The sequence below is a fragment of the Cygnus atratus genome, chromosome 10 (assembly GCF_013377495.2).
Source record: "Cygnus atratus isolate AKBS03 ecotype Queensland, Australia chromosome 10, CAtr_DNAZoo_HiC_assembly, whole genome shotgun sequence".
In the NCBI taxonomy this organism is placed as follows: Eukaryota; Metazoa; Chordata; class Aves; order Anseriformes; family Anatidae; genus Cygnus; species Cygnus atratus.
The window spans coordinates 9,018,015-9,044,761 of record NC_066371.1 but is presented as its reverse complement, the minus strand read 5'-3'; the positions used below and the strand labels follow the sequence as shown (position 1 = coordinate 9,044,761).

At 46.4% G+C, this 26,747-nt stretch overlaps 1 long non-coding RNA gene across 1 annotated transcript; it reads left to right on the top strand.

The window, feature by feature from the left end:
- Positions 1-792: 792 nt before the first annotated feature.
- On the top strand, positions 793-5,916 carry LOC126913423 (uncharacterized). Its single transcript, XR_007708696.1, has 3 exons — positions 793-977; positions 1,137-1,304; positions 5,768-5,916. It is a non-coding gene; the product is annotated as an uncharacterized LOC126913423 (long non-coding RNA).
- Positions 5,917-26,747: the final 20,831 nt, after the last annotated feature.

Sequence of the window (26,747 nt, the reverse complement as noted above, 5' to 3'; positions counted from 1 at the left end):
CCCCGTTGTCCAAGGATGAGCAGTGACAGGGATTCTTCTGCCTGCTGGTTTGATGAGTCTGTGAGTAATGCTTATAGAAATAAGAGGGTTAATGAGAGCCTTCAAAGTCTGCTGGGCAGCCTGAACTTAGTCCTGGCAGTTATGTGACCTGCTCCTGCCTCCTTGACAGATCCCAGCAGATTTCAGCTGTGATTCAGGCCAGCACTGGGTCCTTGTTATGTTGCTGTGATATTAGGAAACTGTAGGCGTGAACTAGTGAAAATCAACTGAATTTTGCATGGCTAACTTGGTTCGTTCCATTTGAAGATTTGGTCCTTCCTGTCTGTTTTCAATGTATGATAGACCTATTTTTTTTTTCTAATTTTTATTATACTTTGTATTGTTCATAGCTGTTGTACTAACTGGCTGTCTATAGCAGTCCGACTTCACTATCTCAGCAGTTCTCAGCAAGTGACCCGTACTGAGAAGCTGAGGCTGGGCTGTAGAAGTCCTACAGGTGAGCTGGAAGTGGCTGGTGAGCACCCAGCACATGGAGAACAGTCACTGTGTGCTGTTACCTCATAGCCCTCATGGCGAAAAGCAGGGCTAGGACATGAAGGGGATGTGCTCAGCCTCTCTCTGTGTGGAGATGGTTTTCTTTTGCTCTGCTCTCTTCTGAGCAGCAAACTGGCAGAGAACAGGGGCTGGCACATCCCTGTGAGGCTCCAGGGGACCTCTGATGAGATGCATTGTTTTTTTCTGAATTTTTCTCACTTCTGTGTTTTTTTCTTCCCCTCTTTATTTGTATCTAAGGGCTGCTACTGCTGGCTTCCAAAGATCTCCTGTTCTGGACTGATTACGCAAAAGTAGCCCCTGATAGCAGGCACAAGGAAGTTTCCCGTGTGATGCCCCCATCTTGGAGCCCTGGTGGAGCCCAGGTGTCCCACAGAGGTCCAACCAACAGAGCTGAAGTGACAGAGAATCTGCTGTCTCCTCGGGTACATTGTCCGGTGGTTAATTAATTGCCTTAGCTGTTCTGCACCAAGACCTACTCTATTTCTCTGTAGAAATGCCTTTGGTTTCCAGCCACTGGGTCTCAAGATGCTTTCATCTGTCAGATTAAAGAGCCTCATCTTATTACTCCTCTCTCTGCGTAGGCACTTGCTGACCACTCTCAAGTCACCTCTTCACCTTCCTGGGGACAGACGAAATGGATTGAATGTCTCTAGTTCCTGGCTGTTTATCAACCTCCCATTCTTCTTGCTTCTGCTGCCTGAAACCTCTCCAGTCTGCTCTCAGCCTCCTCTCCAGCTGGACACAGCACGGTATGTGCATGTCTTGTGCTGTGGTCAGAGAGCCCCTGGCTGCCCTTGCTGAGCCTCTGTGCATCCCAGGGCTAAGCTTGCCTTCAGATGCTGCATGTCCTGGGGTCAGGCTGAGCCCTTGGGCCTGCTCCAGAGACCCCATGAGAATGGGATGGGGAGCACAGAGATCAGCCTGCTGTGCCCCATGGGGTTTACGTGACGCTAGTTGGACACCTTCCCTGTCTATTGAAGAGGAAAAGGGAGGTCCTGAGACAGGCAGCTGTGCTGGGCAGGGAAGGAGGGACAGGGGAGCATGGCAATATTTGGAGTCTGCTCACACATGAGTTCACCCAGCTCCAAGTGAGTGTAATTGCGGAGACAAAGTAGGAGCAGCCTGAAAATCACAGGGACGGCATAACTTCCAGCCACAGAGAAAAGGGCCTTCACGAGGTCTTGAACCAGTGTCCTTACCTGCTTTGTGCTGTGGTGTAATGTGCGAGCGCTCAGCCACTCCAGCCCCGGTTAGAAATGAGAAATTTCAAGGGCTATTGAGCACTCTGTGAATTTTCACAGTGGCTCAGCGCAAAGTTATTTAGCACAGGTGTTTTGGTAATTGTGATGCATTGGGAAAATTCACAGTGCTCAATGGCCCTCAAACTTCCACCTGCTTGGTGTGGTGGTTAAGTATTAGTGCAGTGGATTATAAGATAAAATATGCAGGAGAGAGTTGCTGGCTGCAGGACTTTTTCTGGCGCTGGTTATATTTCTTTGTTATTCTATGATCACTTTGTTTATCCAGTGTATATTAGAAGGACAGAAAGTTGACTTCGGTGGCTCTTAAAATTGAGTGTTTTGCACATAACAAACCTGTGAGGTACATGTGCCTTCACGGCCCAGGTGGAAGCACTGTGGAGAGGACTGGTGCCTTGAACCACCACCTCCAGTACCACATCAGAAAATGCCCAACCATGAGCACTGGGAAGGGGGAAGCAGAGGAAGAACCCCTATCCATACACCTCTACATGTGTGTGAGGTACAGCAGGCCTGTGAGCCCCGGGTAGAGTTTTCTTTAAATTATTGTTTTCAAGTCCCTGGTGCTCCCATGCTGGCTGTGCCAGGAGGGGCCCTTTGGGGAAGGACTTGTCTGTCTGTCTGTCCTTTAAGGCACAAATGAATTGGTTGGGCAGCCTGGCAAGGATGTGATGTGGCCCAGTACAAAGACTCAGAAGAAAAAAATAAGCTTTAGTTTAACTTTTACTTCAGCCCTGACTGTGGAATATCATGGCAAGTACATGCTCTGAGCTGATGACATAGGCCAACATTACCAAGTAATCAAAATACAGAAAATACTGTTTTCTGTTGTTACCTAAGCTGAAGTTTCAGACTGCTCCTGCAAGCTGTGCTGTGATTGCTGTGCTGTGGTGTGGCAAGCTAAAGCAAAAGGACCTGCTGTGTTGTGGGGTGGCTGAGCTTGTTGGCTGTTGACATTTGCAGAGGAAACTGATTTAAACTTTTTTTTTCCTTTATTTTTTTATTTTTTTATTTTTTGGTGATGAATGGGTATTAGCAAGGATGCTAGTAGTGTGATTCCCCTCCTTCCACAGCTTTCCTCCCAGATAAGCGCACGTAGCTGCCTGGCCTCCTTCCACCCACTTCTCTCCATATGTTCATCCAGTTATCACAGGAACGTGCCCACGTGCAACCCTTGAATTGAGGTTTTTGCATCTGAAAGCAAAAGGTGACAAACAAGAGTGCACTGGAAAGCCAAAATCTGTGCTAGGATGGTGGCTGGGTCTGCCGAGCCCCCAGCGCTGTGTCCATGCACAGCGGTTTGAGCAGGTGAGGAGGAGGAAAGCACGGTTTCCTAATTGCAAACAGCCTCCACATGGGGAAGCGAGCGTCTCCCATTTGGATCCTAGCAAGCCCGTGGGCTGGCTGTGCTGCGAGCTGCTGGCAGGGCACAGCACTCCTTACAGTGAGCTGCGCTCCTGCACGTGCAGGTGGGACCTCTGCCATCAAAAGGAAAACCACAACCGTGGAGGCTGTCAGGAGCAAAATGCTCGAGCAGCTCCCAAAGAGGAGATGCTGGTGTGGAACTAGAGGGTGCTGCCACAAGCCGCAAGGAAGATTAATGGGAGGATTTTACTTTGAGCATATTGGGAATTTTGAATTTTTTCCGGTTCTGACAAGATTTCAGAGGTCTCCTCTCTTCCTCCCAAACCACAGCTTTGGGTATTATTAACATGCAAATTAACATGATTTATAGAAAACAGCATCTTGACAAGCTGACAAGCGTTGCACAGGACAAGGGCTGGGTTTGGGAGGTTTTCCTGCTTCCACAACCGCTGCTGTTGGCTGGGATGGGCCATGCACAGCGGTGGTCGGGGTGCTGAGGATGTGTGCTCCTGTGGTTCTCTTGGAGGCGCAGAGCTGGGACACCCTGCTGGGGGCAGCCCCCTGGGGGGGCTCTCTGGGTCCTACCAAAGCTAGCAGATGATTTGCTTTGTTGCTGTTACTGGAATTGGGTTGGGACCTGTGTTGCATAGCAACCCTGAACTATTTTAAAAACCTCAAAAGGATATTAATGCTACTCCTGAATAACGACAGTTTGTCTTGCTGCTGTTTATGGATTGTTTTTATGCTGTTCCCCAGCCGAGTGAAGGCTTTCATCTTCCTAAACAATGAAATTCAAGTTATTGCCAGAAGAGTGGTAGCTCCCGCTCAGTGGCACAGCAGCTGTAATTAGTCTTTTCCAGTGCACACTCCCTGGCTTTCATTTTAAGGAGGACTTTAACTTGTTGCTTACCACTCACAGCTGACCAGGCTCAGCTCCCACTCACAAAATGAGTTTCCCAAGTTCAAGCAGAGGCTGCATTTCAGCTGTGAGTGTTTCCTGCGTGGATTCTCATTCCCAGATGGAAAGTGCTTACAGCTTGTCTGTCTTCACTGCTTTTAGGAAATATTGTCTCTGAAAACAAGGGATATACCACGTCTTTTTCTCCTCCTCTTTGAAAGCTGTCAGTACTAATTTAATTAGTTGTTGCATAATCACAGTTTAGCATTTCCAAGTCTAATGTATTGTAATGTTGTTTATACTGATTTGATGATTAAGGGTCTTGTCAGAGTCTTTGTTTCCTTACAAAAAGAAAATGTAGTTATCTTTTTTTTTTTTTTGTAAAAAAAGTCTTTCTTGCTATGCAAATGAGACACAGCAGATTAAGGAGGCTTATTTCACCTGGAAAGGTATTTACAATAATTTTCAATAGTCCTGCTGTCATTGTCCACAGCAGCCTTGTCATCCTTTGCAAGGTAGCTGACACGGGTCGCTGACACACAACATGGACTCTGCCCAGCCTTGGCCCATGCTCCTGTCCACCTGTACCCCCTTCTCCTTTACCAGCAGTAGAAGGGCTCTCCCCGGCTCTCTGCCTGCTGATGGAGTCCCTCAGGGCCTCTCCTGCAGTGTGCCCCTCTTACAGCGGGCTGTTTGTCGGGGCTGCTCCTGGTGCCCCCCACCAGCTGCAGGTCCATGCTCGGAGCAGGCATCGTGGTGGCTGCAGGACCCACTGCCAGCTGGGGAGCCTGTGACTGGGGGTAAATCGTGGTGTATCCGGGGCAAAAGGCTCAGTTTGGAGGCTGAGAGAGCTCCTTGCTTCTCTGCTTTGCAGAGGTGCTGTCAGCGGGTGTGATCCTGCCCAGCAGGGAGCTGCTGCCTTCCTTGAGCAGATGAGGCTTCCTCAACTGCCTTTTCCAGGGACTGTGGAGCCTACACCAGGATTTTTGCAAATCCCATTTTTTTTCAGTCTCCTTGCAAGAAGGAGCATTTCCACTTTGTGGCAGAGCTGGACTGAAGATCCAGCTAGATGAGTATACAGAAGAAGTCTCTTCTGCTCAGACCAGGACACCGCGAAACCTCTTCTCCTCTGGGCATCACTGTGTGCTGCTTTATTTTGCATGTGTAAGTGTAGCATCCTACGTGAGACAGCCATGGCTGCAGGCTGTCTTTCTGGTCCTTGAAGAAAGCAATATGTTTCCTTTTCCCTCCTGCTGGAGCCTTAGTTGCAGTTTTCTACAGCTGGGTGAATGACCGTGTTTGTGTCTGTCATCAATTCCACAGTCTGTTATTTAAATTACAAAGCTCTTTCTTTGCATCAGTGTATGCACAGCAAGTTAGCAATCTATGCATAAAGTCCCAGCAGGCAATGATTGTCTCCTAAAGGAAGGCAGAAGTAAAGACAGCCCACTGGATTGACAGAAATATTGCTGAATTCAGATGCGTTCGTGGAACAATTGGTTTTCTTTCGAAGAAGGTTGGTGTTAACACGGTTGCGATGGAACAGAGGTGAGCAGGGTGTTGGAAATTAGGCTGCCAGCACAATTAGAGTGTGGTGTAAAGAAAAACCCATGTCATCAGCTTGTTTATGACCCCAGTAAAAACAAACCCTGGACCCGAACAATTATGCTAATTTTGCTTTGATTTACAGCAATGATAACCAGCAAATATGCTGCCAGAGCTGCCTGGTGCATGTGCCAGAGGAGAAGGCAGGGCTCTCTCACGGCTGCCTGCAGTGTCTTTCTTCAATGGTTCGTTAAGGTTTGGGTTCTGGTTAGCATCCTGCCCTCTTTGAGCATCTCCTCCAGCTGTGGGTAAGGGTGATGCGACCCCACTGAATCCTCTTTGCCAGACGGGGGAGAGGAGGTGTGGGGAGCTGCACCCTGTATCGGTAATCTGGCTGAGATAGCAAAAGAAACAGGAAACAATGGGCATACCGAATGCAGCCCAGCCCTGGGGAGGGGGTTGGGGAGAGGACAAGTGAGTGCCCAGGAGGTCACTGCGATGCTGCTGTGACCTGGGACAAACCACTTGGAAAAGGATAACTGTGAATTAATTCCCGACAGAGCAAGCATGGTTTATCCATGAGCATTGTGGAGATGCAGGAGCACCTTTGGTCCTCTGCAGAGCCAACAGTGCTGAGCCACCTGCATTTTTTGAGCTTGCTGCTTATAAAAAAGGTATTTTTATAGAGCTGACTGGTTAATGTTGCAGTGGATAAAACAGGAGCTGGAATTTAAAAGAAACCAAACCCTCACAGACCATTTTCAGGTGTCCTCACACTGGAATGTGTCGGGGTCTTGCTGTTTAGCTGGAGGGGACTGAGGGTGTGTGTGCGTATGTCTATATACATAATACATATGCAGAGAAGCCTCCCTTAATATACCATGAGTAATTGTAACCCTTGAAACAATCTCTGCATCCCTGGTAATGATCTTTCTTTTTGCAGCAGGGCAATCTGGGAAAGCTGCCCTTCACTCTCAGGCTTTAACGAAACTCACCCCGCCATATGGAGAAAATCACTGCGAAGAATCCAATGTTTTCTGCTGAGTGGGATTTTATAACGTGACATCTTTTGTCTCCTGTGAAAGTTAAACTCTCTGGGGGTAGCTCCTGCACACTTCTCCAAGGAGTCCCTGAGTGAATGGATTACAGTGGCCTGTCTTTGTCTAATGAGTTTAAACACAAACAATTATTATTTCTAAATAAATATGTGCTATTAAGTGCTATCAAACTTCTACAGAAAATATGAAAACAGTGGATGGAAAACATTATAAAAGGCTGAGCTATCACCTGGGAAGTAGCACATAATGCAAATCAATAGAGCTGCATTTCTTTACCGCTTTATTGACTCACAAACGCACAGCTTGTAAGAGCCCATCAGGATCCTCCCCCCCTTCACAACTCTATTTGATTTCCAAATACCACTAAAGGAACATTTTTTTTTTCTCGAGGTAATTGCATAACTTCCTTCTGTTTCCCACTCAAAATGCACCCATGCAAGTCGATGAACCAGGGAGCGTGTTTAGATATCTCTTACCCTTCGCTAATTATGTTCAGCAGATCAATTGGGGCGAGAGTCATCTTTTTTTTTTCCCCTTATAAAGGATCTTGATCTTTCTCTAAGGGGAATGACCTTGACTTGGTAGCACAGCTAAACTGGAAAAGCTGTTTTGTTATTCAAACCGAATTTAGACTAGCTAAATAAGTAGTAGGCATAAGAACAAATCTCCTCCCTTAAATGAATGTAGGATATTAAGACCTGGCTTTGTAATGATTATAGTCTAATGCGCAGCTCACTGAGAGGCGGTATTCTTTTTAGCCTGTGCCTCTAACCTTGACTGTTCCATTCATCTCCGTGGAAATGCTTCCTTTTTGCTATACATTTTGTGCACACAAAGAACAATTTAAAACTTACATTGCATGGTCAATCAGAGATACCTAACTGGCTCTTTGGAAAACATGAATTGTGCTTTTTTTTTTTTTTTTTTTTTTTTTTAAATACAAACACAAAACAAGTCAGTGGCACCACATTAATCATTCAAGCCGATTGGAAAGTCTCCAAGCACCAGCTGAGTTAGGAAAAAAAAAAACATACTTTAATAAGAACCAACTGGGAATGAGAGGTCTTTTTTTTTCCCCAAGTTTCAAAAAGAACAACAAAAACAACAACAAAAAAAACAATTCCAAGAATTGGCAAGAAAACAAATTGAACTATCATGGCCAGTTGTAAGGGCCATGCTTTGGCTCTGGAGAAATGATTCATAAATATTCATTTACCTGGGGAAACATGAAAAACAGGATTAGACTTATTCATGGGAGTTCACCGTTAGGGTCAATGCTAGGGTGAGAGAGCCAAGACAGGCAAATTGCAGTTTTGTAACGTATTTCCTGGGATAGACAAGATCTGCAGTCTTGTCTTTTAAAACAAAAAGGAACAGAAAGGACAAAAAAAAAAAAAAAGAGACAATAAATAAGCTTTTACACAGCAGAGATGCTGTATGCAGAGGTGTCCCGTGGGTGAGTCGCACCTGTGTGCTTCCCATCAGCCATGCCATAGGACGGGTGGCTCTGGCCACATGTCCCCTGGTGGGCGCTGGGCTGTCCCCGCAGGCTGTGGCACTGCTCCTTGTGCTGTTTTCGTCCCTTCCCTGGGCCTGTTTGCCGGTGGGGTCAGTGCCTGCAGCATGAGCCAGCCCTGTACTGCTGTGGAGTTTTTACTGTAGGAAAATACCCCACAGGTTGGAAGCTGGCAGGCTTGCTCCTGAAGTCCTTCCCCACCACGTCAGTGCCCAGCAGGGAGCTACTGCGATGGCAAGGCAGAAAGGATGGGAAAAGTCCACGATGCTTCCAGGAACCGCTCCCATCCTACCAGGGGAAAAGAAAGGACTGTGACCTCTGGCAAGACAGCCAGGAGCATGAAGACGTCCATATGTCACCTATCAGCTAGCGGCTGAGAGGAACAGAAGCGAGTCTTAGGGAAATGTAGCCAGGTCCAGAGGATAACTCAATATTGCGGGACTTGGAGGCTCTCCCTTCCTCTGCTTCCAGGGGAATGGCCGGTCCTGTGTTTATTCCTGCATCCTTTGGTTGCCTGTTGAGAAGGTGACATTGGGATCGTCTGCTGCCAAAGGGATGTGTAATTTCTTAGCATGACGGGGCTCTGCTGCCAGGCTGGATGGCTACGTGCTGCCGTGAGACAGAGCGGTATTAGTAGCAGGTTTGTGGTGTCTGTGAGTGACCCCCATGTGCTCACATTAAAGGGAAAATGCAGCATGAGCATAAGCAGCGTGCATTAGGAAATCTAGCAGACTAATGACCACTAGCACCAACCGAAAAATCAGATCTCCTCTTATCCACCCTCTGCAGCACGTTAAGTTAATCTCACTCTAATGCCACTAAAGTGAGTAGATAAGTGATTTTAGTGACTTTATCCGTCATTGCTTCAGGACAAATACACCATGTGTGACTTCACAGAGGGGTGTGATCCTCAAACCCTGCAGCTGGGACAAGGTGTTGGAGCCTCGCTGCCACTGCAGGCGTGTGCTGGGACAGGGAGATGGGCTGCACCTTGCAAGCCAGGTGGGAAGTACTTCCAGAGAGCACTTTTTTTTTTTTTTAATATATAAATTTGGCACGGATGAAGCTGAATTTAGGAAAATAATACCTATAAATATTTTCTGCTTTGCTAGAAGCAACAAAACCGTAGAAGCAAATCAGTTCGTCTGCGGGATCCAGCTGTTAGATATCACCTTTCCCAGCTCCAGTGGGAAGTGCTCTGCCTTGTGGCGGTCAGGATGCTGTGATACTGCCTTGCATTTTGGTTTCTTCTACGTCTGTGGAGTAATTCTCTCCATCTTTTCGGTTACTGCTGTCATCTCTGGCACCTTCTAATGTGCCAAAGTAACTCTTAGCAGAAGCACCAGTGGCTGAGGTGAAATTGGGCTTTCTCTGCCTGAGCTTTCCTGTGCGCTGCTTTCTGTTTGCTGATTGCTATCTGGAACAAGCAAAACCCTGGCAAACAAAGGGAGGAAAAGGGGCTCTCTGTTACCTGAGATTTTTACCTTCCCTGGGTTGTTTGCCTCTGTTGGCTGGGTTGCAAAGATACAATCAGAGTGCTTTAATACTCCTGCTCTGGAGTGGGGGATTTCCAGCTCCCCAGGAGGGACTTCACTGCACAACTTCGAGTCTGCAGGCGCAGGAAGGCAGAGGCTGTGGGACAGGCTGTGCAGTGCTGAGGCTTTGCTCCACTTCTATCAGTACTCATAACGTGCTGAGGATAACTTGCTGTAAAGGCTAACCAGCCCCGGTAAGGCAGCACCAAAATATTTATTGCCCTTTTGTTATATGAGGACTTAAAAATCCTCTGCACTGGGTGACTCTGAGGCTGCCTTTTATCCCATCCCCAGCGTCCCATGATTCAGGCATTTCAGCACCAGCTACAGCCAGAACTTGGAGCCCCTTCCCTCTCCTCTCTGCACTTGCTCAGGTCTCTTGCTGTTTTCTTTTTCTTGTCCTGCACTGATGCTTCCTTCCCACTCCTGCTGGTCCTCAATCACCAGCAGCCAGGGCATCGCAGCTGTCTATATTTTAACTAACAGTGAGTGGCATCTTTTCTCCCAGCAGCAGGCTGCCTTGCTTTCTTCCCCTCTCCTTCGATAAAAAGTGACATGTGCTCCTTCACAGAGCGGTGCAATCAAAGGAGCGCTCGAAGGGAGCTGACAGTCAGTTGTGCATGGGCTGTGAGCTGCTTTACCGGGGGACTGCTTAAATAGAGTTCACATCCTGCCCGGCTCTCCCTCGTGTGACAGTGCTTTGCACCCTTTCTGATGATACCAGAGCTTATCTCTTCGTGGCTTATCTGAATAATCAGCTCAGGGGCATCTAACCGGCTCGGGGGGATTTTTATGGTTCTGCAAAGCTTTTCAAAATGTGGCACGTGCCAAAGGGCTTAGCTCCCTGGTCTGCCCCCCAGCACCCTCCTAATGGCTGGGTTAAAGGTCTAAGGAGCTTTTTCAACCATTTCAGGATGCACCGATGTGCGTCTTTAGCCCTGGTTCAGGCAACCAGAGCTGCTCTTTGGCAGGAGGACTGTGTCTCAGTGAGCAATCGTGCTGCCGAGCATCAAAGGAGATTCCCAGCTCTCCTCCCCACCCCTGGAGCCAGGCAGGGTGCCTCACCCTGCCTTCATCTTCAGCAGTCTGCCTCAGCGCCGATGGGCACCTGATACCTGGGATCTCACTGCCAAGCATTTGCAAGGCTGTAGTGCGGCACCTGGGTTGAAACCGCTGCTGTTCCTGGCAGGAAGGTGCTGACGAGCATCTTTGTCACCCAGAGCAGCTCCGCTCTCACAGGAAGCATTTGTCAGGCTCCTTTTGTGTCATAATGGCTGCTTTTACAACACAGCAGTTGATTCGGCACATATCAGTGTCGATGGATACCGGTTCCTTGGGGGAAGTCAGCGTGACAGGAGCACAAGCTCCTGTCAAGGAACACAAAGCTCCTGACAAGGAACACACACCTAAATTCCTGCCAGGGCAAGGGTGCTTTCTGAGATCGGACCTTGCAGTTAGGGAGAGGAATGACGTGTGCTGGGGACAAGCCCAGTGCTGTGGCAGTGCCATCGGGAGGGCTTGGGACTGCTGCTGTCCAAATAGCCACTAATGGGGGGAGCTGAGCCACACCAAAGGTGACAGAGGTCCAAAAGACAACTCTTTGCCTTGCCCTTCAGTCCGGGTGTGCCTACATCCCACTGCATTTAGTTTTAACTTGCTGGGATTGAGTGCTTTTTAAAAAGAAGTTTACAGTTCAGAAGGAGTCGCTAAGTCTTCCAGTCTGGCCTGCTCCATATCACCGTGCATTTCATTTGCCCTGGAGATGATCCCAATAATGTGCTCGGGACAATAGCAGATTTCCAGGAAGGCATCGGTCTCAATCTTTCTGTCTTTTTTTTTTTTTTTCCTTCTGCAGCTTGTTTCAGTGAGTTATCAGTTTCACTGTTAAAATTATTTGTTTTCTCTAATTCAAATGAATGTACCTTTAGCTAACATGCGCATTGGTAAGAAGATAAGGAAAGCTACTTTGCGAGGCTTCTCCATTCACTGCCGTGCCAATGAAACCGAGATAGTATTCCTTGCACCAGTCTGTGTAGGATAGCTGGACTTTTTACATTTCATAATTAGTTTCTGGATATTTATCTATTAATGTTTTCATGCTTGACTCTATGCCAATGTCTGCTTTTGGCCAAGGTCTCTTTCAGCTGTCCTACTTTGCATGCTTGGACTGAGCTGCTGAAGAAAACACTGCTTTAGCCAAAGTTAGGGGACCACACTTGCTAAGCAGGCCAGGGTAGCAATTTGGTAACTTCGATAATTAGTCATTCGTTTCTCGAAGCCTGCTTTATATGGCACATAAATGTGAACTAACCTTTAGGAATCCTCCGCAGCTCTGACACCTAGTATCAAACTTACACTTCGCCACAGGAAGGAGAATGTATAATTTATGAGCTAGTGAAGTATCTTTAATTAAACCAGTATTTTCTAAATTTTGACTTAATTTAATTTTAATCTAACTGAAAGAAGCAATCTGAGTCTGGCCAAGGTTTTCCTTAAATACCACCCTTGCAATATGGGAGGCTTTGAATCGAGTAAGATAGATGATTTTAATTTCCATGTTCTCAGTGTAACACTTGGGGTCAATGTTTGCATACTTATCATAGGCAGTTTACAATTGACAACCACTGTAATTGTTCAACTTTTCTTTGGTGAAGACCTGATTGACTATTATGCACTGTATTTATTATGTCTCACACTAAAATATAGATGATTGATTATTCCATTACTCTATTGACCAAGGCTGTAACAAGGTGTGACAAATATGTGCCATCACAGTCCAGGACCAAGTGAGGAAGGTAGCACAGCCAAGCAGGAGAATGGCAATGCATGCGATTCAGGACAGCTTTAGGAAACTTTCAGGACACTGTATTTAGAAGACTTTATCTGAATGAATGTTCTTCATTTCTGCTAGGTACTTTCTAAGCATAAAAAAACAAAGATAACAGGCCCTCATCTGAAAAGCTTAGGATATGATTGAGAGCCCACTGGAGCCGAAGGAAATTCTTCCAATGACTTACTGGGCTTTGGCAGGGTCCTGAGGGTAATCTCTCTGTTTACTTCACTGAGAGTTGTGTCAGGCCCTGAAAAAAATCACCATTTATTAACTACATTAAAATGTGCAGGGAAAAAAGTGTCTTCCATCACTGATGTAGCACATTAATGTGAGCTATGTGCATATATCAAGGGGACTTACAGTTGGAATGAGAAAAATCCTGTATTTTGAAGCTCTTTATCTGCAGCTTGGTATTTGAAATGCATAATTTAATTATCTTTGAACTTCTTTGTTCCTCCTTAAAATAAATCATGTTTCATTTTCCTTTTAAATATCATGCATTGATGGACACAGCACCGGGGATCGTGGTAACAAAATGGTGTTGAACCAGCTACTGGAAATTAGTAGTAATAAACAATGCATTTGCTACCAGTCTGTCATATTAATTAGTCTTCAGAATGTGTCAGTGCTTTTCATTTGTGTTCAACGTTGCCTGAGCTTACTGCCAATTAAATACAACGTTGTTATCAAATCAGCTCGCACGTGATTACACTGGATTAATGTGGTTATTTTCTTTGATCCACTATAATTAAAAATCACATTAGTGATTTTAAACAAGTGTAAAAATGTAATCAGTTTGCATACACAGCTGCCTTTTTATTCTAATTTACTTTAATAACGCTCACCTCTAATTAACAGTTCCCGATATCCTGGGCCCTGTTTAGGAGCTCGGAGGGGAATGCCACATTTTGCAAGAGCTGGAGCCAGCCCTACCCGCTCTGCCTCTGCCTTCACCCATTTTCAAGCAAGATTGGTGTCCCAATTCACCAGGAGAAAAATGGGCAACCACAACCTGCTGAGGAGATGCAAGCAGCCGGACACCAGCCCTGAAATGCCCAACCTGCCCAGGCCCAGCTTTTCAGGCTCCAGCTTTTCACTGAGCAGGAGCGCTTGGTTTTGGGACCTGCCTCCCAGCAAGGGTAAGGAACAGGCAAAACGCCACAGCCCGAAACAGAAGGATGTCATTTCCCAACCCTGGCTGCTTCTCTGCTGCTGACAGACGGCACCCAGACAGCAGAGAGGCTGGAGGAGGCTGCTCTTCTGCTGGAGCAGATAGAAGTAATTAGTCAAATCACTGCAGCGCAGAGAGGGACGCTGGCCCATCTCCCGTCAGGCAGCAAATGACTCATTGCATGACAACTTCAGTAAAGGGGTATTATTGTTTTTTTCTTCTATTTATTTATTTATTTTTTCCTCTCCCTGTTCCACTTTCAACGGGGAAACAAACAGCTGAATTTTCCAAAAGGCCACCAAGGTTCTTGTCTGGGAGCCTAGCCTCCCAGGTCTCCTAAGGCCACTGAAGCAGTCACCGCTTGAATAAATGTCATCCATCTATGTTTGGATGGAGACAAAAAGCACTGCTGCCCCTTCAAGATGTGATGAGCTGGCGGGCAGAAAGGGGTGGTCATTCGCAGGCTTGATTGACCCAGTGACTAACATCTGACCTCCTCAAAGCCCTCCACAGATCTGTTACAGAGGCCTGAGAAATGCAAATAATGACACATTTTATTACTTCTCCTTGATACTTGCTTAGGGGTATGTTTTACCCCATCTGAGACATATTTCCATGTTCCTCCTCCTCCATTTGGCAGCGATGGAGCAGAGGAAAGGCCTGGATGGACATATTTACACCATTCATGGACCAAGCAGTACTGGATCCCTCGGGGATCACAAGCCCTGGCAGCTCACCACCTCCAACCCCCTCAACCCCTGTATCCACCAGGCCACTACCAGCCATGGGGGGAGCACACACCATGAAGAGCACAACTGTGCGGACCCCAGAGCACCATTGGCTGGAAGAGCATTTTTCCCAACAAGCAGAAACAAACGGAAACGTGCCCTCATACTTTCTGCATCATTTCCAAGTGAGGGACGAGCAGTGAGCACCGTGTTTGCAGAAAGCTGGATTCCTCAGCCAAATTTCGTCCACTGAGGTGCCTCATCAGTGCAAAGGTCTTTTGTACTGTGGGGTTCAGCGCTCTCCTGTTCCACTCAGTGCCCTTCCTTCCCGGTTCAGAAAGCAGATGAGAAATAACTAAGCAAAGAATTAAGCTTGAATGGGTGGAAGTTAGTGAAACATGAGGCATGCCGCGCTGGCCCCGGGTAAGTAATGCACGGTGTTCTGCTGAGGTAGGGCTCTTTGTGCACATAATAAGTAATGTTCCAGCGAGATGAAACCTCAGGTTCCTGATTCAGCTGATATTTCTGGCAAATTGTTGACCTATTGCAGTTTATTCAGGATTTTTCTAGTCTTGGTAGAGTGGCTCTATCAGTGACAGATTTGTCACGCTGTTTCTAACAAATATGCAGCTTTTATAACTCAGAAAGTTATGTCTTAAAGCACCCCAGAAAATAATTGCCTCTGTGTTCTGCAGTAGCACTTCGTGTTTATAGGCTAGGAGAAGAATTAATTAAATATTAATTAATAGGTTTTAATACTGCCGGTGCTAGCTTGTGTCACAGAATAACTCACAGGGACAATTTTAATTTCACCTGACATATGTATATTGATGGTTTCTCCCCTGAGATGGAACTGGAGGGCTGCATGGCTGCAGCATGGGCAGGGAGACAGGGAGACAGGCAGCCGGGATAATGAGAGGTGGCTGCAGGAAAGGGACCGCGGAGCCGGCTGCCGCCTGGCAGGGACACAACGGGGGAAAGCAGGGAAATGGCCCTCCCTTTCTGCTTGTCTTGGGAACAGCACAAATGTAGAAACTGTCTCCTTGCCCAGCTTTGATGCCATGAGCTTGATGGAGAAAATACTACTCAGAGCAGTTCTACCTACTTTATGGTTGCATGAGCAAAATTTTACTCCAATTTAGCTCTGTTAAAATTTGAAGGAAGTTTCAGCACCTGAGAAAGAAGCTGTGGGTTCCTTTGGAGCTAACAAAACATAAGGGCATTGCTTGTGTCAGTTCAAAGAGGAGATGTGTCAAATGGAGTGACAAAACCAAATGCTAGCTTGTGCTTTGCCACCTATTAAAACCTGGGAGAGGACGAGATCAAACCCCTCCTCTGAGTGTAGCTAAAAGGCTTTTATCAGCCGAGCGCCACAGCCCGTGGGGACCTGTCAGACTGATGTTTCCCTGGCAGGGGTCAGAGATCAGACAAATTACTGCAGTGCTCTGAGTCCAGGTTGTCTTTCAGCATCCTATGGTCTCACATTTTGTGCTACTCTGAGGTTTTTCTCCAAAGTACTCGTTTACGGTGAATCTCAGGCAGGTACGAAGAGCCTATACATGCCCATGTGGCCTTTGGTTCTTTCTCTTGGTGATTTTTTTGGAGGCTTGCGATCACAGGGCAGCTCAGGCAGCATGGGTGAGGCTGTTTGCAGCCAGCTGAGGTCTGGGGAATTGCTAATGAAACCAACTGCTCTGCCAGCAAACTCTCCTGGTCCCCCACTGTCTGGGTAATTAAAATGGGGACTGTATGGGTGTGAAGTTAATGCTGTATACATAATGTATCTGTCCCAAGGTAAGCCTACACATCTGTTCTCTGTAAAGCTGTAAGTGCAGGATATAATTAAGCGAGTGAGAAATAGCACAAGCCGAACACAGCACTGTCCACACACAGCCGAAGCAGCGGCACTGCCAGGTTGAGCAACGAGCTAGAGCAGGCACAAAAGTGGGCTGGAAGCGCTGCTGCTTAAAGACACTTGTGGGTTTGGCTTTTCTTTTCCCCCTTTATTCTGCCCAGCCAAGCTTCAAAACCCCACCTGAGCAGCTTCTCCTTCTGGTGTTCCTAGAGAGAAATAGAAGCCCATGTGTATATGTGTGTCCATATGCATGTATGTATATACACAATATATGTATTTATTGTTTAGGATCATTACAGGATATTATCTGCATCTTTTCAAATTTGTATCTGTCAGGCAGCAAACAAATGTTATTAAAAAAGGGCTGCTTAAATGAAAGCAGGTAGAGAACACAGTTTTCATTGCAAGGCTGCCAAAGCATTGATGAGATCTGGTCACCTTACTTATTCGTTCATTAATACTCAAAAACACACATAAAAATATATATGCACATGCATATATATATATGTATACATGCTGATTGTTTGCATTGCATATGCAAAAGACATTTTAAAAGACATTTTAAAAGATTCTTGTGTATTTTTTATGCAGAAAATATCTGTATATACATATGTACAAGTTTATGTTATACACACATACATACACATATATTTACAGATGTGTTGATGTACATGTTTATAAGACCTTTATATATACACATGTATATATATGCATTATATAACGTAATATATATATACACATTTACTTATGTATTCTGTGTGTCCTATAAATATAAACCTTCTGGATTCTTTTAAAAGGCCTTTACATACAGACATGTGTAAACATAGGTGTATCTATATGAATATGTATATATGCACACATAATTTGAAAATATAAATGTATACATAAAATATATAATTGCATAATATATAATTGCAGAATATGCTTAAACTCACGTTTAACTATATTATGCTATATACGATCATATAATATATTGCATATGTTATACTATATACATTTATTAATATAATTATTTATATATTCTATACTTCCACTGTATATTTATACAGGTTTTTGAAAAGGTCTTAATAATTAAGATTAGCATGTGTGTATATATACACACACACACACACACACACACACACAAAAATACATATTTTTTATATATATATACACACACACACACAGTGTTAATAGACACACTTGTGTGTGAGACTTTTTTGAGCTTACTGCTGCCAGGGGCCTGTGGCCCTAGGCCTAGCCATCCTGCCTGTGCAGGAGGCCTAGGCCCCGCTAGGCCGGAGGCTGTGCAGCTCCCTGTGCTGCTGCTACTGATGCCCCCAAAGCGTGTCCTGGAGCGCCTGGGTTTCAGCTGGTGCCTGAGCCCTTGTATTTGTTTTGTGGTTCCCCTCATGCCTCTCTAAAGGGGATGGGTACGGTGGGATCTCCCCCCCCCCCCCCCCCAAGCCTCTCTCAACATTTCCAGGCCTTTCTCTAGGTAAAACCAATTTACATGGTGTGCTGAAGCTTATCCTATGGGACACACACAGGTGTGCACAAACACCCAGCACTCCCTGGGTTGCAACAGTTATTTTCCTCTAATTTTGCTGGTAATCATTGACTGAACCTAATCGAGAAGTCACTGCCATGAGAGCAGCTGAGTACAGCGTCACCCCAGCTCTTCAGCGGAGATCCCAAGGGATGTTAAGGGATGCTTTTCTTCTGTGCTTCTGGATATGGCCAGAAGGCCTCTGCTCAGTGCTTCTAGCCCAGAGACTTGCTAACACAGCCTGGTTTATGCCAAGAGAGGTTTGGGGTTCAGTGTTCCCTTCCCTGCTGGTGACAAGGCTCAGGAGGGGCATGACCAGAGGAGCCCTGAGCATGGGCAGTACCTGGGTTTACGTTATCTGGGACACAAAATGTCAGCAGAGATTCCAGTCGATGTAACCTTTCTGCTTGTGTGCAGCTATGTAAAATTCTTATGTTGTTGTCTGCTCCCTGCGTGTTTTTTTTTTTCTTCTTTTTTTTTTCTTTTTTCTTTTTTTCTTCCTTTTTTTTTGTACATATCTGGCTGGAAATTTATTAAGTGTTTGATCACCCAAGGAGCTGTACAACTCTGCCACCTGCATCACCACACTGCGAACAGGAGGGACAGGCCACCTGCTTTGAATTTGGAATCTGCCTCTCAGTTTAAGGAGAAGAAACTTCCAGGAAGGCGCTGGAGGCTGAACTGGATGCGAAATGTAGTCTTAGAAAAGAGACAAAGAATGAGATGAATCTCAATGGAACAATGAAGGAAGTCCTGGCAACAAAGGAAGCTGTGTGCAGCACATTGGGAAAGGAAGGATAAAGCAAGTCCTGCCAAAAAACATGCTCAGGTAGAATTAGGAGAGACTATGTAGATGCACAGCTTCTACATCCACAGAGCAAGAGAGAGACCAAGGAGAGAAGACTGGAGCATAGCACAGGGCAGGACTATGTGGGAAGGCACAAAATTATGTGCCCCCCTTCCTCAAAGTGGGAGAAATGCTTGGCTATTCACTGAGGAAGATTAGGAGCATGGGCTGAAGGCAGTGTGGCAAGGGGGCTGAAGACAGAAATGGAGATTAAGACAGACAACTGGAAATGGGAGTTCCAGATTTGACAGCCCATGTCAAGATTTTTTGGCTCCTAATTGCCCAATGGCAACTATCAACAGGATGGTTCTTAGGCATTTAGATACTTTGCTGGGTTTGTTAGGCACCTAAATAGTGTGCTTGGATGCCGAACAGCAGTGAACGGGCAATTTCTGTCCTGTAATTTTGAAGGATCTGGCACATAGACCCATAGGTGGATGCTTAATGAGTGTGTCAAATCAGGAGCGAGGCTAAGTGAAGCATGGCAAATGTAGTGCATCTATTGAAGAAGGGATGGTCGAGTGAACAGGGTCCACTACTCAGCACTTGGTGGCATTTTTCTGAAAGACCAATTACAGAGACGTGAAGGCAAATGGGATAAAATGCAACATGATTTACCAACCAAGATTAACCTTAAATCCCTAGCTGATCTTGCAGATAAAGGAAATCCAGCAGTTCTTCTCTTCTGAGATTTCAGTGAAGCCCCTGCCTTTGTGCTCTGAATATCTAATGCTATAAGCCATGCTGGAAAAGACAGGAATTCAACAAATACTTCAAAAATGGGGGAGGAACTGGCTGAAAGGGCCCAGTAATGGTTCAAGGAGAGGGCTGGAGAAGTTTGTCAAGGATAGGGCTGAAGCTTACTTTGATCACTATCTTTTTTAAGGATGCATAAGCAGAGGAACACAGGCATTTGCTGATGGCACCTGATGAGCAGGATGACACCAATGTGGAAGGAGCTTTGGGATATTGTAGGGAAAGGCCCTGGAGAATCATGAGTGCACAGGAGATTGAAGCCAGCCAGTACAGCCTGGCAGTAGGCACCCCATCCTGCCCCCAGTCCCATGGCAAGAGGGAGCAGACTCAGCTCATCACACGCAGTGTGATAACCTGTGGCCATGCAGCATGGTGCTGGTCTTCATCGTGCCCCACTCCAGCCCTGTGCTGGAGCCAACCTGAGCTGCACACTGGATGCCATTAGGTGTATAAAGCTATAACTGAGTATGTATAATCAAGCAACTCAGAGACTATCTATTAGCAGATGATCAGTGCATGTGGAGGGTACACGTGCTCCAGGGCCTCCTAGGGAAATGCTGTATTTCAGCATGTAGGAAGGTGCATATGGAAGACTAAACGGACCAATGGGAACATCACAGCTGGGAAAAAAAAACTGCCACTTGGCCCTGAAAGGTCCTTGGGGAAAAGCAGTGATGGTGGTGGCATCAGGCATGGCCCAGTACCCTTCTCCTTTGTGGCACCCATCTCTCCACGTCTCCACATGTCTGATGAATCCCCCCCCCCCCTCTTTAGCACAAGAAGTACTACTAATTCCTTCGACTGTGTTATTTTCTACTATATCTCCATTTCCCCACTATCCATCTTAAGAGTGCCAACGATTGCTATCACCATTGCTCTGCTGTGTCTGTATAATTAGAGCAGTTGGCTCGAGTAATTACTTTTGGCTTCCTTCAGTTCATTCCTCTGCTTTGCACTAGTTGGGGCTTTCCTTCATTTCAGTCTCTTTGGAGGAAGATTTCAAAGCAGGGTGTGTGGCTTTTAACTCCCTACCGCCCATTGAATCGGAGGCCACCGACTGCTAAACCCTCTAAAACCTTGGAGTTTGCTAAAAATGCCAGAGCAGCCGACTCTCTCTCATACTCCCTTTCTTATCCGTACAAGTGGAACTCCATAAATGATATTCCTGCGACTGAATTGCATGCTTGTGAACGTTGTTCAGCTGGTTCCCCCCAAGGGCTGCCAAACACCCCACAGTGCCAGTGCTCAGCACCCTCTGCACCTGCTCCTGGCCCCCACAGGGAAGGGACCCTGCCAGCCCCTCACTCCCTGCTGACATGTCCCCCCTGTAGGGAACTGGTGGCTGTCAGGGGCACATGCCACCCCTCCCCTCCCCCCACTGCCACAGCAAGGAATGGAAAACTCCCAGTGGCTGAGTCATGCAAAGATGTGAGGAAACCCATGATGGAGACCTGGGAAGCCCCTGCTCTTCGCCACTGTGTCAGAGCTCGTCTTGAAGGATTTCCTTTCACACCTAAGCATCTGTTTAATTACAGCTATTGCAACGACAGTTAATAGCTGATGAACATGCCAGCATATTTTAATTGAATATATTGAGCACACTGAACAAAACCACAGCTCTTGACCTTTCCCGTAAGTGAAATGTTAGGACAACCTTTTCTGCATCGAGAGTCCAGGGAAAGCGTGGAAGGGACCACCCATTACTGCTAACAGGAGTCACCCACGTAAATCCCTCTCATGATAGCGCTGTAATGGGCTGCTTAGCATCCAATCATTTTCACTTCATACAGTTGCTCATGTTGGAGGGGAAAAAAGGGGGAGCAATGATCTGGCCAAAACACAGTGCTCCAGGCTGCACTTTCTCCTCTGGCCCCTCCAACTGCAGTCATCCCACACTTGCACTTTGTTACTGCTGTGAAGGGCTGGGATGATTTAATGCTCGTGGCTACAGTTTGTCATTGCAATGGGACAGATCTGTGAACCAGCCACCCTCTCCTGCCCTCCAGGATCACAATGGGACAGAGCCAGATTTATTCTGGATGCCGGGAATTGCTGGCCCTTTGCCTGCGTGGGCGCAGGTGCTGCAGGGATGTGTACCACCCTCCAACCCCCAAGAAGAAAAGGTACTTAAGCTCCTGCTTAAGTCTTTATTGATTTCTAAGGAACAAGAGCTTGTGATTAAAGTTTGCTTGTGCTTAGGCGCTTTTCTGAATTGGCGTTTGGGTCCTTACCACAGCAAAAACTCTCATTGATTTGTGCTGGAGCACGGGCTGGCTAAGCCCTCAGGGAATGGCGATGTATTTACAGCATGGTGCTCTTCAGACACATGACTATTTCAGAGCAATTTTGTAACATTAAAACAGCATTACTGGTGTGTCTTTAACTGGCCATAAATAGAAATCTTGACTCGTCTATCATGGTTTGATATTCCAAGCTAGGCAGGAACATTCAGTCCTGGCTCACAATCCGTTTTATCACCAAAAAGAAATTTTGTAGGTTAGATAAGTCAAGAGCTTACTCTTGCAAAACTTCAGCCCATGTCTGTGAGCTGCGGTGAATACTCAAGTGCAGGAGGGAAAGGCTCTTGTAAAGGCTCATTAGAGATGGCAAAAAGATACAAAAAGCAAAAAGACCACCACCATTTTGCACTTGTAAAATATTCCTAGTAGATTCATATTTTTAATCTTCAGTACAAAAGCTCCATAACTACAGCAAGGCATTAGTTTCTGATGACTACCTTTCTTTTTTTTTTTTTTCTTTTTTTTTCTTTTTTTTTTCTATAGCCTCTGGCATTGAAGCTCTCAGTGAAAAGACACTTTAGAGCTAGTTCAGGCAGTTCATTTTCTGTCAATCAACTCTCAGGCTGGAAGTATAAAGGCAGTAACATGACAAGATTTCTATTTTAATATCTTTACTCTTGATAAGATAATCCTAGAGGAACGGCAGTGATCAAATATTTACAGGCAGTGCGCACTGGCACAGTCTACTGTAAAATTAAATACACAAAATTATGTGGGGATAATGTTAATGTTGTGATATGAGGACAAAAGGCAGTATGCCTGAAATGAAGGTTGACTTTTCTTAATAAATCCTCCTCTGTGGTGGGGACAGGCATTGCTGAAGCAGAGAACGGAGGAACAGCTTCCATTTCACGTTTTGTGACTTTTCTCTGCTTTTCAATGGCTTGTTTGTTATTTAAACATATTATGTGCTTACTTAAGAAGCTTGATTTTCAAGTACGCATTTGTGTGCGTGTGTATGTGTATCCTGTATCTTACCAAGACGCACAGCATGACTACTAACAGTAGGCGAGCACAGTTCTGCACTGACACAGATCCAGGGGCCCTGTCCTTGCCCAGGCTCTCCTTGCAGGGTGCTGGCAGCAGGCCCTGCGCTGAGGCCCCCTGCCACCACTTTTTAGCCCCATTTTGCTGAGACTTAGCCAGAGCTGAAGGAAAATGAAGCACTGATTTAGGCTGAAAGGCCAGCACTAGCTAATATGGGAAATTACTCTAGCAATCATCACTCTTTTCCTGTCACTATGGTGACAAAGAAATGACAAAAGCCTAAGCAGAAAGGGACAGGGTGACACAAGTGAGGAGGGACAGAGCTGTGGCTGTGTCAGGGCAGAATTGGGGGGGGTCAGGCAGTGCCCCAAAATAGTGCTGGAGCCACCCAGCTCCCACTCACTGACAGATGCAGTCATGCCCTGTGTGTGTGTGTGCACAAGGCCTTGCACTACTGCTAGGCCCATGTTACAATGAGTGGCACAGTCAGTACAGCCACCACAGGCCTAAAATGGCTGACAGACAGGGACAGCCAGCCTGGCCGTCCCACATTTCGTCTCTGAGCATCATCAGAGTTCCCACTGAGGCAGTCAGCTCTGCCCAGCCAAAGTAGCATTAACTTGGGGCTGAGAAATGCAGGATGGCAAGGAGTGGGGTGGGGGTATGTGCTGGTGGGACACGGCTGAGGAGCAGCCGAAGGCAGGGAGGTGGCTGACTGGCTTTGCCCTTCCAGGACCTGCCTTCTTCCTGTGAGCAGTAACGTTCACCAACCCCCAGGTGCCCAAACAGCAGTTTTTGGGGCTGCTCAGGGTGATATTTTGGAGAAACTCTAAACAGGAGGCTGGGTAGCAGCAGCAAAAACTGCAGGTCCCAGGACACCTCGCCTAGGAGCCCTGGCTTGTGAATGTGCCAGCAGGCCGGTGTGTGTCCTGCAGTGAGGCTCCCAACCTGGGAGGCCACAGAAGCTGCAGCAGGTCAAACAGCAGTCGACAACTTTACCATTTTAAGTGGGATTTTTATTGTTATCTTTATCTTCCTGGAGTCATCTTCTAATAACTGGGATGGGGAAGAATGGGCAGGGAAGCAGAAGCGGGTGCTGGAGAGAACAACGGGGGAAATGTTCATCCTGAAATGCAAAGGCAGAAAGCTCTCTGCCCCCCCCCCCCCCCCCAATAATATTTTTCCCCCCAAGAAGAAAAATTGCATTTTACAGCCAGTTCTATTCATGAGTGATTGTACAGAGCTCTGCTAATGGGCTATGCCAAGCTGTGGTCACCCTACAGAGCTATTGGCAGGAGAGGTGGCAAGTTGGAGAGGACTACAAGGGAACTCTGCATGATATTTTTTGATGAGCTGATTATTCAGAAATTTCACAAGAGCTGAAATACATCACTCTGTTCTGAAATCCACAGCCCTGCCAGCACACAGGACAGCTTACATGAGCAGCGGCATTTTCTCCTTCACAGCGCTGCTGGCCTGTACGTTCAGAACCAGATGCAGGAATCGGACAAGGCTTTTCAGCAGCCATCGACTGCAGTGACAGCTAAAGATGGGGAGTGGATAGGAGGACACAGAGAGCTGATATAGAAATGAATTAGGTACTTTTATGGCTGTCACTGTGTGTGTATTTGGGCTTAAAAGTTTTTCTTTAGCTTCATGGCTAGTGGCGCGCTATGGTTTTTATTGCTTCACAGATGCTGTGAGATCACCCCCCAGATCCTACATACATTCAGGTGTTTTTATTTCAGGGGGTGCTCAGTCCCTAGGCACCTTTCAGGGTGCTGTCACAAGCCAGTAGCTGACCTCATCTTCCCCCATCCCAGCCAGAAGCCTCCATCTCAGGCATTGTCATGGGTCTGCAGCCAACTCAGGCTCATGCACAGACCAAACTCTTTTTTTTTTTTTTTTTCTCACCTTTTACAACATTAATTGATTGCTCCTATTTGAGCACAGGATCAAATAAGAGCCTGGCACTTGTGGGAGGGATGTGTGTGTTTCAGAGGGAGTTACAAGCAGCGTGACACTGATTTCTGAAGTACTATACAAAAACTTCAAGACATGGCACACCCCCAGCCCTTTGGTCCATCAACCTGTGAGTGCTTTTGAGCCATCTGGGGTGGCACTGACTCCTGTGGAGGACCAGGGGTGCTGGGAAGGATGCTGATGCATCTGGAGGGAAAATGATGCTGAATTGCTGAAAGGTAATTAAAAATATATCCTCCTGCTGTACTCACAGCCTTAATTGACAGCACTGTAGAATAATACCTGACTCCCTTAGTGCAAGCAGGACACTTAGCCACCTAAGTTGCTTTTCTGCACAGACCCATAATTGTGGTCTAGATGAGCATTCTTGGAAAACCAAGAACGGATTTGCAGAAGCCAGGTGCCTGCAGCCTTGCACAGAACAACATGGGCCCAAGCTGCCGCTGTGCCAAAGCCTTCAGAGCTGATTCCTAATGTTTTTGCCCAGCCCCAAAAGTGTACGTGTGTGAGCGGATGGCTGCCAGGTGGCTTCCAAATGGGACTGTTAGCCAGGGCTGCCTGTTGTGGCAGCAGCTGGGTCCACGGGCTGATGGTGTCCCCATTGGATCAGTGCTCTCAGGGTCGGCCATTCTCCTGCCCGCAGGACTAACTGTGCCTGAGACAGCTCTCCTGCAATTTCTGTTTTAAAGCAAGCAGGGATAAAAGGGCAGCTGGAGCCACATCCTACTCCCAGCCTGTTCTACAAAAGTCAATAAAGAGCAACGTGCCTGAAACACAGCTGTTTTGCTAATGAAAATAGAGGCACGCAGGCAGTCACCGCATTCCCTTGGAGGAACTGCTCACTTCGAGTAAGTGAACTTCTAGTAATGGAAAAAGTCTGGGAAACTTGCTTGTGTATAAGGACAAGGATCGTAGTCCCAAGCCACATAACAGAAAGCACAGTTATCTCTACCCCATATTAAGAAGCCATGCCACTGGGACCACTCTACTTGTACCATGTTCACCTGAGCCATTGCCATGTTTTCTCCTTTCGGTGGGGGAGCTCAGTGTCTTGCAGCATCCCCCAGTGCAAAAAGGCAAGCCCTGGGCACACTGCGTGCTGGAGATGACCCAGGTCCTGCTACAAGGGCAAGAAATTGAGGTTGGAAAAAAAAAAAAAGGGTTTCTTACAAAGACCAGCAATGCCTTCAGTGAAGTGCATCCTTGCACTTCCAGTAACTGTATCTTTGCATAGAATGCTCTGTCTGAAGGAAATTAAGTCTATAGGAAGGATACGAATGATCCAGACACCATCCTCAAGGCTCAGGTCTTAAAAAAGTGCAGGGGAGTTACTCCACATACTGCTGCAGGATGTCATGTACTTCATGATCTACCTTTTCTAAGCTCTTCATATCTCCCACTGCAATCCTTTCTCATGTCCCTCATCTACTGCAAATTCCCTTTTTAAGCTGGAGCACAGCACATAAATATTTTCATGCTGCATAAATAGGTTGTTTTGTGTATAATGCCACAGGAGGCTTTTTTTTTGAAAACAGGACCTTTAGTGCTGTGATAACAGCTGCCTCATTTACACAAATGAAATGTTCCATACAGCTCAGCACTCTGCTTAGCAGCCCCCATGCAAAATGGTTGGCGCATCGCCTGCTCATCATGAGCTGCAGCATTAATATAGAATATTCCATACTTAACAGGAAGCCATTGAGGTTTGGAAATACCTTGCGAATGCACTGGATGCTCAGGTTTTCCATTTAGCACTTCCCCACTAGCGCAACCTTTGTCTTCCTTCTACATGAAATCACAGCTACTTTAAATAATAAAGGGTAAAAGGGCAACTGTTCATGTTGGCCCATTTGCCCACATCTTTGCCTGGCCTGTCTGTTCACCTTTTCTTCTCTGTCACTTCTTACCCTTTTACCTTCATTTCCTGTTTATTCAGCCCTTGTTCAGGGTCCAAAAAGTGCAAGACACCATCAAAATGGCCTTTTCACTTACTCTGCCTGGAAAAAGGAATTGCATTACAATAGCTAC